Source organism: Leucopleurus acutus (genome assembly GCF_964270905.1).
Source record: "Leucopleurus acutus genome assembly, chromosome: 21".
NCBI classification, from domain to species: Eukaryota; Metazoa; Chordata; class Mammalia; order Artiodactyla; family Delphinidae; genus Leucopleurus; species Leucopleurus acutus.
Window position 1 is genome coordinate 23,055,574 of NC_139163.1, and position 12,090 is coordinate 23,067,663.

Below are 12,090 nucleotides of genomic sequence, written 5' to 3' on the forward strand. Positions count from 1 at the left end.
CTCCGGGGAGCCACTTTTCTTGTCAGTGAATCACACAGTCAAATTATAGGAGCAAGTGACAAGAATTCGGCTAGATTCCAGCTCCCGGTGTCGGAAGGTTATTCATCAACCCTACAGCAGGAGCTGTCTGTTTGGCAAGGATGTTGCTTCTAATTAGTACTGCTCCCCGTGGGCCACCCGGCAGGACCTTTATTTTCTCCACAGTTATTAATCAGCTCTCCGGTGTTAACAAGAAGATCAGATCTAGAAGTACGTAAATTCACTCTCGATTTTTTGTCCAAGTCACTCAGCAGGCCACCTTACCAGCACACTAACGAGGTGCTGGCCAACTAACTAACAAGCTGAGCAGCTCCTGTTCCCAATGATGACTTCCAAAATGGAATTTTTTACATTTCAAATACATAGGCCAATCCAACACACGGAAATGTATAACTTTTCGGCAACTTCCTGATAAAACTTTATCTAAACTAGGCCAAGTTAAAATTGAGTCACTAAATTACAATAAAATTGAAGAAATGCCCAGAATTGAAGGATTCAAATGGGCACAAATTCAACACCTGGGGACTTTACTGTCTGTCCCCAGAGAGGGAGGCTTCATCTGTATTCTGTTATCAAAATTTCATCCTTCTGATGTTTCTTCCTCTCATAACTTCAAAAATAGAATTTATACTCTGAAGCAAGTATTAGATCGAACTTTATGAAACTGCCAATTTTTGATGTCTTTTGACTTACGATCGTGGCAATTTCATACAGTTCAACCTAACGCACAGGCCTTTGGAGGGTTTTTGAAGGGGACTGAGTTTTTCAGGCATAAAAATAAATAATCAAAAAATAAAAATACATAAAGAAAATAAATAATCATAGGAACAAAGTAGAGAGCCCATAAATAAACCCATGCATATATGGTCAATTGATCTACAACAAAGGAAGCAAGAATATACAATGAGGAAAAGACCGTCTCTTCAATAAGTAGTAATGGGAAAACTGGACAACTACATGTAAAAGAATGAAATTAGCACATTTTCTCACACCATATGTTGATACAAAGGAAACTCAAAATAAATTAAAGATCTTAATGTAAGACCTGGGAAACCATAAAACTAGAAGAAGACATAGGCAGTAAGTCTCTTTGACATCGGTCTTAGCAATATTTTTTTAGATCTGTCTCCTCAGGTAAGGGAAACAAAAACAAAAATAAATCATTGGACCTAATCAAACTTAAAAGCCTTCACACAGCAAAGAAAACCATCAACAACATAATATCTTATATAATAGTTTGTATATACAATAGATATTATATACATATAGATTGTATACATATATAATGGATTATAATATTTATTAGGTGGATAGATTGATAGATCTGAAATAGATATAATTTTAAGATCTGATAAACCTGGGTAGTAGATACAAGAATATTTGATATACTTTTCTCCATACTTTTCTCATATTTGATAGTTTTGTAATATATTTTTAAATTAATAACTATTCACAAGAAAATGTAAAACTGATCACTGAGGATGAATTCACTGGTTTGGTCTCTGCCAACATCTGACACAGGAGAGAAAACTGGGTGTCCAGATGTTCCCCACCTGTTCTCCTCACAAAATTCCTATCATAAGTGATGTCACTAGTAAGAAAACAGCCTAGCACTTGGGATGGGGAGGAAATCAGACTTAAGATGTACCTAAGGAAGATGGATATAGTATATATTAGGGCAGAGATTCTCAATACTGTTTCCTCTACACCATATCTGAGGAAGAAGCACTTCCACAAGAGTAACCCAGATATTTTTAAATAGCTAAGATTAGCTGTGGGTTGTGAGCAGCAGCATAATCTGTTGATTTGTCGGCCAGAAGTCTACGTGTTTCTCTTCCTCATATCAGAGGGAACAAAACCTTGACCTAAGGTTTGAAAAAAATAAGGCATTGACTTTAGGCATCTGACCTCCTAACCAGACTAGACCGAGAACCAGTCCTATACCTGACCTGGGGCGTGGTTTGGGAGGGCTGGTGACGCCTTCTGGACAGCCTCTGCAGCTTCCTGACTGTTTCCTCTCTCTTTCCCTCCCACAGCTGCTCTGAGAGCCAGTCATCACCCCCAAAGGGAGGCCTGGGAGTGGGGCATATTAGTGAGAAAAGACTGAGGGATTGAAAGAGGATGCCACTCCCAGTGCTGGAGCCAGTGGTTGACAATGGTGGTTGGAAGTGGGGTAGGGAGAGGTGCAGCCAGGAGAGCTGATGTTTCCATCTTTCCTCTCCCTCTCACTACCTCTTGTGCTATTCTACCAACCCTAGTCATCTACACTCCCCCAGAGCCTACCCTCTAATAGTGTGAAAAGAAAAGAAAAGAGGAGTGGCCGCAGGCAGAAAGAAGAGAAGTGAGGGGAACAGAATGGAAGGCAGTAGAGACAGGAGAGGAGGTCCCATGACTGGACCGTTGACCCAGTGAGCTGGGTCGGTGTAGGTAGGGGATTATCAGATGGGCCAAAACTAGTAGAGGATAGGGAATATACAGGGCAATTTTTCCAAAACACTAATGAAAGCTACTTTTGAAAAAGGAGATTAGATAAGCAACAAGGATTTACTGTATAGCCCAGGGAACTATATTAAATATCTTGTAATAACCTACAGTGGAAAATAACCTGAAAAAGAACATATATCTATATATGTATATATATAACTGAATCAGTTTGCTGTACACTTGAAACCAGCACAACATTATAAATCAACTATACTTCAATTTTTTAAAATGGAGATTGGGAAGAATTCCCTGGTGGTCCAGTGGTTAGGACACTCCCTGCTTCCACTGCAGGGGGCACGGGCTCAATCCCTGGTCGGGGAACTAGGATCCTGCATGCCCTGTGATGCAGCCAAAAAAAAAAAAGTGGAGATTGGAATTCATACTTTACATGATGCTTATATTTTTTTAACATCTTTATTGGAGTATAATTGCTTTACAATGGTGTGTTAGTTTCTGCTTTATAACAAAGTGGATCAGCTATAGTATACGTATATCCCCATATCCTCTCCCTCTTGAGCCTCCCTCCCACCCTCCCTATCCCACCCCTCTAGGTCATCACAAAGCATCAAGTTGATCTCCCTGTGCTATGCATTAGCTATCTATTTTACATTTGGTAGTGTATATATGTCCATGCCACTCTCTCACTTCGTCCCAGCTTACCCTTCCCCCAACCTCGTGTCCTCAAGTCTGTTCTCTACGTCTGCATATTTATTCCTGACCTGCCAATAGGTTCCTCAATACCATTTTTTGAGATTGCATCTGTATGCGTTATATGCCCACATATTTTTAAGTGAAGGCAAAAGAGTCTTATTTTTTTAAAGTTTGTCTTATTGGAACTCAAAATTTTAGTTAGTAGGTGTTTCTGCTGTTCTTGAACAGGCGGTCAGTAATTTGAGGAAATCTGGCCGTTTAAGATCCTAATACTATGGGACTTCCCTGGTGGTCCAGTGGCTAAGACTCCGTGCTTCCAATGCAGGGGGAGCAGGTTCGATCCCCGGTCAGGGAACTAATATCCCACATGCTGCGTGGTGTGGACAAAAAAAAAAAAAAAGATCCTAACACTTGTTCCAGTGGGCCCTGGTCTTAATTCGATCCCACACATACCCCATATTCTGTCTGCCTAAAAAATTTTAAAAAAAAATGTTTTCTGTGACTTCTTTGAAATCAAGGTAACCATCAAACCTGTCCATTCCTTCACTATTTTTCCCTCCTATGTCCAAGCTTCCAGGGTGAAGCAGGAGAGGAAAGCAAGGAGACAAAACAATTTCAAGTTTCACATCACTATTTCTAGAAGGTAGTATTGGAATGGAGGCTGACAAGTCCCGAGATCTACAGGGTGGGTTGGCAAGCTGGACACCCATGAGAACCAATGGTATGGTTCCAATCCAAAGACTGGCGGGCTCGAGACCCAGGAAGAAGCTGATGTTTTGGTTCAAAGGCAGTCAGGGAGAAGGAATTCTCTCTTATTTGGGGAAAGGTCAGCCCTCTTGTTCTAGTCAGACCTTCAACTGATTATGTGATAGAGGCCCACATGCGCTAGGGGGTGCAATCTGCTTTACTAAGCCTACTGATTTAAATGTTAATCTCACCCCAAAACACCCTCACAGAATAATGTTCGTCCAAATATCTGGGTACCCATGGCCCAGTTGAGACATAAATCTAACCATCAGAACACTTAAAGATGGAAGCCAGCCACGAGTGTGTCTTTGTCTATTTCCCACCAGTGCTGCATTTGCCCTACAGAAAATGACAGTAGATCCTTTCATTTCCATGAAACCCATTAACTAACAAATTGTGAGTCACTTTACAAATATGAAGTTAAGCAATACTGAACTAATACTAAGAAGGTCTATGTAATGAAGATTCTGACTCCATTTTTTTGGGTTTTTTTTTTGCGGTACGCGGGCCTCTCACTACCGTGGCCTCTCCTGCTGCGGAGCACAGGCTCCGGACGCGCAGGCTCAGCGGCCATGGCTCATGGGCCCAGCCGCTCCACAGCATGTGGGATCTTCCCGGACCGGGGCACGAACCCATGTCCCCTGCATCGGCAGGCAGACTTTTCAACCACTGTGCCACCAGGGAAGCCCTGACTCCATTTTTGATGTCTGACTGCTAACAGCTTTTAAGTCTCACCCCTCCCTCTGCCCCTTGTGTCCCTGGCCCTGCATAGGAGCTCTCACCCCAGCTTCACGCCCTAATCATGATTCAAACTCATTTCAAACCTGCTTGAGAGGCCGACCCTATTCTCCCATGACACCTCAATTATGTCAGTAATAAACTTTTTTATACCCTCTTGTGTATGTGAGACATCATCAGTCTCAAAATCCAATCCACACTTTGGGTGGACGTCCATGTGCCTCTGCAGGGACCATAACAGCATGTATTTAAAATGATTGATTATGTGTTTGCCACTATATGTGAATCCAGCTGTCAGCATACTACAGTAAATAATATTATCAATCTGTTTATTGTCATGATGCTTTTGGAGCTCCCAAGTTCAAAAGAATTCATTCTCCCAGTAAGATTTCCTACTTGCAAAGACTTTCCTGATGAATACAGCATTTATTGTTTGCAGATTTTTTGATGATGGCCATTCTGACTGGTGTGAGGTGATACCTCATTGTAGTTTTGATTTCCTACTTGCAAAGACTTTCCTGATGAATACAGTTTTGAGTAACTGTAGGAAGTAATTTCTCTAACTCATGCCACTGTCCCTCTCTTGCTAGCCAGAGCATATATAGTGGGCTATTGTATGAGAACAAAACTTGTATATGATCAATTGCTTATTCATTCATCCAGTATGTGCTCTTTGAAGGCCTGCTATAAGATAGACACTGTGCTGAGCAATGCAAATATAGTGTAGAACAATATAGACAGAATCCCTGCCCTTGTGGGACTTCTACTCTAGTGAGAAGAGGTAGAAAAAATAATAATAAAGCATATAATAAGTTAGAAGATAATAAGTGCTATGGGGAAAACATGCAAGAGAGTAAGGAAGATGCAAAGACCTAGGGCAGAAATGGGGAGTTGGAAATTATTTAAAATTGTAAAACAGAGTAGTTTGGTTTCGTTACTGTTGATTAGTAAACATATTTGGTTTTCCATTTCCAGGCCCATGTTAGGATGGTACTTCCCTACCATATTAAAGTTAGGCATGGCCATGTGACCTGGTTAGGCCAACGAAGAGCAGAAATGACATGTCATTTCTGGACAGAAGCTTTAAGAATAGCGCGTGGTTCTCCACAGGCCCTCCCCTCTGCTGCAGCCACAGCAGAAGAACATGCTGAAGGGAAGCTCTTGTGCACCAGAATCCCCGAGTAACTCTGATGAGCAGAAGGCCCTACTCATTTGATTTAACCCAGTGGGAATAGGGGATTATTTGTTACTGGTCTATCCTAATGGATGCAAGTAGTCGGAGCAGACCTCACTGAGTGACAGATGATGGTGACAGATGATGGTGACGTGACAGATGATGGCAACAGTGAAAAAGATGAGGTGTCATCAGAATCTGGGTTGGTTTTTATGTATAGAAAAGAATTAAGTCCTATGTGACAGAAAATGGGGAACCAGTGACACTGGTTCTACTAGTATGTCAGAAACATCTCATGTGAAAAACAACTGTAATATAAGCAACCCTCATCTTCCAGTAGCAGTCTGGGGGGAAGATGATCTAGTAGGTCTACAACAGCATCAACAAACCACAAAATATTCAAAGTAGAGACTTCACTGCCCACTTTGTATACTGGAGCGTTACTGCCCTCTAGTGATGAAAGAAAAAAAGGTTTAGAAAAAGCTAGACAGTGGCCACCAATGTTGCTAAGAAACATACATTTTGAAATTTTCGGTTCTCCTTGTGCCATGACAGGTTACTTCATAAGAATTTTTGATTAGGAGATACCATGAGCAGTTCTTTTTTTTTTCTTAACATCCTTATTGGAGTATAATTGCTTTACATTGTTGCGTTAGTTGCTGCTATGTAACAAAGTGAATCAGCTGCACGTATACATATATCACCATATCCCTCCCTCTTGCGTCTCCCTCCCTCCCACCCTCCCTATCCCACTCCTCTAGGTGGTCACAAAGCACCGAGCTGATCTCCCTGTGCTCTGTGGCTGCTTCCCACTAGCTATCGATTTTATATTTGGTAGTGTATATATGTCCATGCCACTCTCTCACTTCATCTCAGGTTACCCTTCCCCCTCCCCGCATCCTCAAGTCCATTCTCTATATCTGCATCTTTATTCCTGTGCTGCCCCTAGGTTCTTCAGAGCCTTTTTTTTTTTTTTTAGATTCCATATATATGTGTTAGCATACGGTATTTGTTTTTCTCTTTCTGACTTACTTCACTCTGTATGACAGTCTCTAAGTCCATCCACCTCATTACAAATAACTCAATCTCGTCTGTTTCTGTGGCTGAGCAATATTCCATTGTATATATGTGCCACATCTTCTTTATCCATTCATCTGTCGATGGACACGTAGGTTGCTTCCGTGTCCTGGCTATTGTAAATAGAGTTGAAATAAACATTGTGGTAAATGACTCTTTTTGAATTATGGTTTTCTCATGGTATATGCCCAGTAGTGGGATTGCTGCATCGCATGACACTTCTATTTTTAGTTTAAGGAACCTCCATACTGTTCTCCATAGTGGCTGTATCAATTTACATTCCCACCAACAGTACAAGAGGGTTCCCTTTTCTCCACACCCTCTCCAGCATTTATTGTTTGCAGATTTTTTGATGATGGCCATTCTGACTGGTGTGAGGTGATACCTCATTGTAGTTTTGATTTGCATTTCTCTAATAAATAGTGATGTTGAGCATCCTTTCATGTGTTTGTTGGCAATCTGTATATATTCTTGGGAGAAATGTCTGTGTAGGTCTTCTGCCCATTTTTGGATTCAGTTGTTTGTTTTTTTGGTATTGAGCTGCATGAGCTGCTTGCATATTTTGGATATTAATCCTTTGTCAGTTGCTTTATTTGCAAATATTTTCTCCCATTCTGAGTGTTGTCTTTTTGTCTTCTTTATGGTTTCCTTTGCTGTGCAAAAGGTTTTAAGTTTCATTAGGTCCCGTTTGGTTATTTTTGTTTCTATTTCCAATTCTCTAGGAGGTGGGTCAAAAAGGATCTTGCTGTGATTTATGCCATAGAGTGTTCTGCCTATGTCTTCCTCTAAGAGTTTTATAGTGTCTGGTCTTACATTTAGGTCTTTAATCCATTTTGAGTTTATTTTTGTGTATGGTGTTAGGAGTGTTCTAATATCATTCTTTTACATGCAGCTGTCCAGTTTTCTCAGCACCACTTATTGAAGAGGCTGTCTTTTCTCCATTGTATGTTCTTGCCTCCTTTATCAAAGATAAGGTGACCATATGTGCATGGGTTTATCTCTGGGCCTTCTATCCTGTTCCATTGATCTATATTTCTGTTTTTGTGCCAGTACCATACTGTTTTGATTACTGTAGCTTTGTAGTATGGTCTGAAGTCAGGGAGCCTGATTCCTCCAGCTCCGTTTTTCTTTCTTAAGATTGCTTTGGCTACTCGGGGTCTTTTGTGTTTCCATACAAATTGTGAAATTTTTTGTTCTAGTTCTGTGAAAAATGCCATTGGTAGTTTGATAGGGATTGCACTGAACCTGTAGATTGCTTTGGGTAGTACAGTCATTTTTCACAATGTTGATTCTTCCAATCCAAGAACATGGTATATCTCTCTATCTGTTTATATCATCTTTAATTTCTTTCATCAGTGTCTTATAGTTTTCTGCCATACAGGTATTTCATCTCCTTAGTTAGGTTTATTCCTTGATATTTTATTCTTTTTGTTGCAATGGTAAATGGGAGTGTTTCCTTAATTTCTCTTTCAGATTTTTCGTCATTAGTGTATAGGAATGCAAGAGATTTCTGTGCATTAATTTTGTATCCTGCTACTTTACCAAATTCATTGATTAGCTCTAGTAGTTTTCTGGTAGCATCTTTAGGATTCTCTATGTATAGTGTCATGTCATCTGCAAAGTGTCAGTTTTACTTCTTCTTTTCCGATTTAGATTCCTTTTATTTCTTTTTCTTCTCTGACTGCTGTGGCTAAAACCTCCAAAACTATGTTGAATAATAGTGGTGAGAGTGGGCAACCTTGCCTTGTTCCTGATCTTAGTGGAAATGGTTTCAATTTCTCACGATTGAGAATGATATTGGCTGTGGGTTTGTCATATATGGCCTTTATTATGTTGAGGTATGTTCCCTCTATGCCCACTTTCTGGAGAGTTTTTATCATAAATGGGTGTGGATTTCTGTCGAAAGCTTTTTCTGCATCTGTTGAGATGATCATATGGTTATTATCCTTCAATTTGTTAATATGGTGTATCACATTGATTGATTTACATATATCGAAGATAACTTGCATTCCTGGGATAAACCCCACTTGATCATGGTGTATGATTCTTTTAATGTGCTGCTGGATTCTGTTTGCTAGTATTCTGTTGAGGATTTTTGCATCTACGTTCATCAGTGATATTGGCCTGTAGTTTTCCTTTTTTGTAACATCTTTGTCTGGTTTTGGTATCAGGGTGATGGTGGCCTCATAGAATGAGTTTAGGAGTGTTCCTCCCTCTGCTATATTTTGGAAGAGGTTGAGAAGGATAGGTGTTAGCTCTTCTCCAAATTTTTGATACAATTCGCCTGTGAATCCATCTGGTCTTGGGCTTTTGTTTGTTGGAAGATTTTTAATCACAGTTTCAATGTCAGTGCTTGTGATTGGTCTATTTATATTTTCTATTTCTTCCTGGTTCAGTCTTGGAAGGTTGTGCTTTTCTAAGAATTTGTCTATTTCTTCCAGGTTGTCCATTTTATTGGCATAGAGTTGCTTGTAGTAATCTCTCATGATCCTCTGTATTTCTGCAGTGTCAGTTGTTACTTCTCTTTTTTCCTTTCTAATTCTATTGATTTGAGTCTTCTCCCTTTTTTTTCTTGATGAGTCTGGCTAATGGTTTATCAATTTTGTTTATCTTCTCAAAGAATCAGCTTTAATTTTATTGATCTTTGCTATCATTTCCTTCATTTCTTTTTCATTTATTTCTGATCTGATCTTTATGATTTCTTTCCTTCTGCTAACTTTGGGGGTTTTTTTGTTCTTCTTTCTCTAATTGCTTTAGGTGTAAGATTAGGTTGTTTATTTGAGATGTTTCTTGTTTCTTCAGGTAAGATTGTATTGCTATAAGCTTCCCTCTTAGAACTGCTTTTGAGGCATCCCATAGGTTTTGGGTCGTCATGTTTTCATTGTCATTTGTTTCTAGGTATTTTTAGATTTCTTCAGTGATCTCTTGGTTACTAAGTAGTGTATTGTTTAGCCTCCATGTGTTTGTATTTTTTACAGATTTTTTTCCTGTAATGATATCTAGTCTCATAGCATTGTGGTCGGAAAAGATACTTGATACAATTTCAATTTTCTTAAATTTACCAAGGCTTCATTTGTGACCCAAGGTATGATCTATCCTGGAGAATGTTCCATGAGCACTTGAGAAGAAAGTGTATTGTTGTTTGGGGATGGAACGTCCTATAAATATCAATTAAGTCCATCTTGTTTAATATATCCTTTAAAAGCTTGTGTTTCCTTACTTATTTTCATTTTGGATGAGCTGTCCATTGGTTAGCTCTATTGGTTAGCTGGGGTGTTAACGTTCCCTACTATGATTGTGTTACTGTCGGTTTCCCCTTTTATGGCTGTTAGCATTTGCCTTATGTATTGAGGTGCTCCTATGTTGCGTGCATAAATATTTACAATTGTTATATCTTCTTCTTGGATTGATGCCGTGATCAATATGCAGTGTCCTTCTTTGTCTCTTGTAATAGCCTTTATTTTACAGTCTATTTCATCTGATACAAGAATTGTCACTCCAGCTTTCTTTTGATTTCCATTTGCATCGAATATCTTTTTCCATCCCCTCACTTTCGGTCTGTATGTGTCCCTAGGTCTGAAGTGGGTCTCTTGTAGGCAATATATATACGGGTCTTGTTTTGTATCCTTTCAGCCCATTTATGTCTTTTGGTGGGAGCATTTAACCCATTTACATTTAAGGTAATTATCGATATGTTCCTATTATCATTTTCTTAATTGTTTTGAGTTTGTTATTGTAGGTCTTTCCTTCTCATGTTTCCTGCGTAGAGAAGTTCCTTTAGCATTTTTTGTAGAGCTGGTTTGGTGGCGCTGAATTCTCTTAGCTTTTGCTTGTCTGTAAAGGTTTTAATTTCTCTGTCGAATCTGAATGAGATCCTTGCTGATCATCCTGGTTGTTGGTTTTTCCCTTTCATCACTTTAAATATGTCCTGCCAAACCCTTGGCTTGCAGAGTTCCTGCTGAAAGATCAGCTGTTAACCTTATGGGGATTCCCTTGTACGTTATTTGTTGGTTTTCCCTTGCTTTTAATATTTTTTCTTTGTATTTAATTTTTGATACTTTGATTAATATGTGTTGGTGTGCTTCTCCTTGGATTTATCCTGTATGAGACTCTCTGTGCTTCCTGGACTTGATTATTTCCTTTCCCATATTAGGGAAGTTTTCAACTATAATCTCTTCAAATATTTTCTCAGTCCCTTTCTTTTTCTCTTCTTCTGGGACCCCTATAATTTGAATGTTGGTGCGTTTAATGTTGTTCCAGAGGTCTCTGAGAGTGTCCTCAATTCTTTTCATTCTTTTTTCTTTATTCTGCTCTGCGGTAGTTATTTCCACTGTTTTATCTTCCAGGTCACTTATCTGTCTTTCTGCCTCAGTTATTCTGCTATTGATTCCTTCTAGAGAATTTTTAATTTCATTTATTGTGTTGTTCATTGTTTGTTTGCCCTTTAGTTCTTCTAGGTCTTTGTTAAACATTTCTTGTATTTTCTCCATTCTCTTGTATTTTCTCCATTCTGTTTCCAAGACTTTGGATCATCTTTATTATCATTACTCTGAATTTTTTTTCAGGTAGACTGCCTATTTCCTCTTCATTTGTTTGGTCTGGTGGGTTTTTACCTTGTTCCTTCATCTGCTGCATATTTCTGTCTTCCCATTTTGCTTCACTAACTGTGTTTGGGGTCTCCTTTTCTCTGGCTGCAGGTTTGTAGTTCCCATCGTTTTTGGTGTCTGCCCCCAGTGGGTAAGGTTGGTTCAGTGGGTTGTGTAGGCTTCCTGGTGGATGGGACTGGTGCCTGTGTTCTGGTGGGTAAGGCTGGATCTTGTCTTTCTGGTGGGCAGGACCGTGTCCGGTGGTGTGTTCTGGGGTGTCTGTGAACTCATTATCATCTTAGGCAGCCTCTCTGCTAATGGGTGGGGTTGTGTTCCTGTCTTGCCAGTTGTTTGGCATAGGGTGTCCAGCACTGGAGCTTGCTGGTCATTGAGTGGAGCTGGGTCTTAGCATTGAGACAGAGATCTCTGGCAGAGCTCTCACCAATATTACATGGGGCCAGGAGGTCTCTGGTGGTCCAATATCCTGAACCCGGCTCTCACACCTCAGAGGCTCAGGCCTGACACCCGGCCAGAGCACCAAGACCCTGTCAGCCACACAGCATAGATAACTGTGGTAAAAATCTGACTGGTATC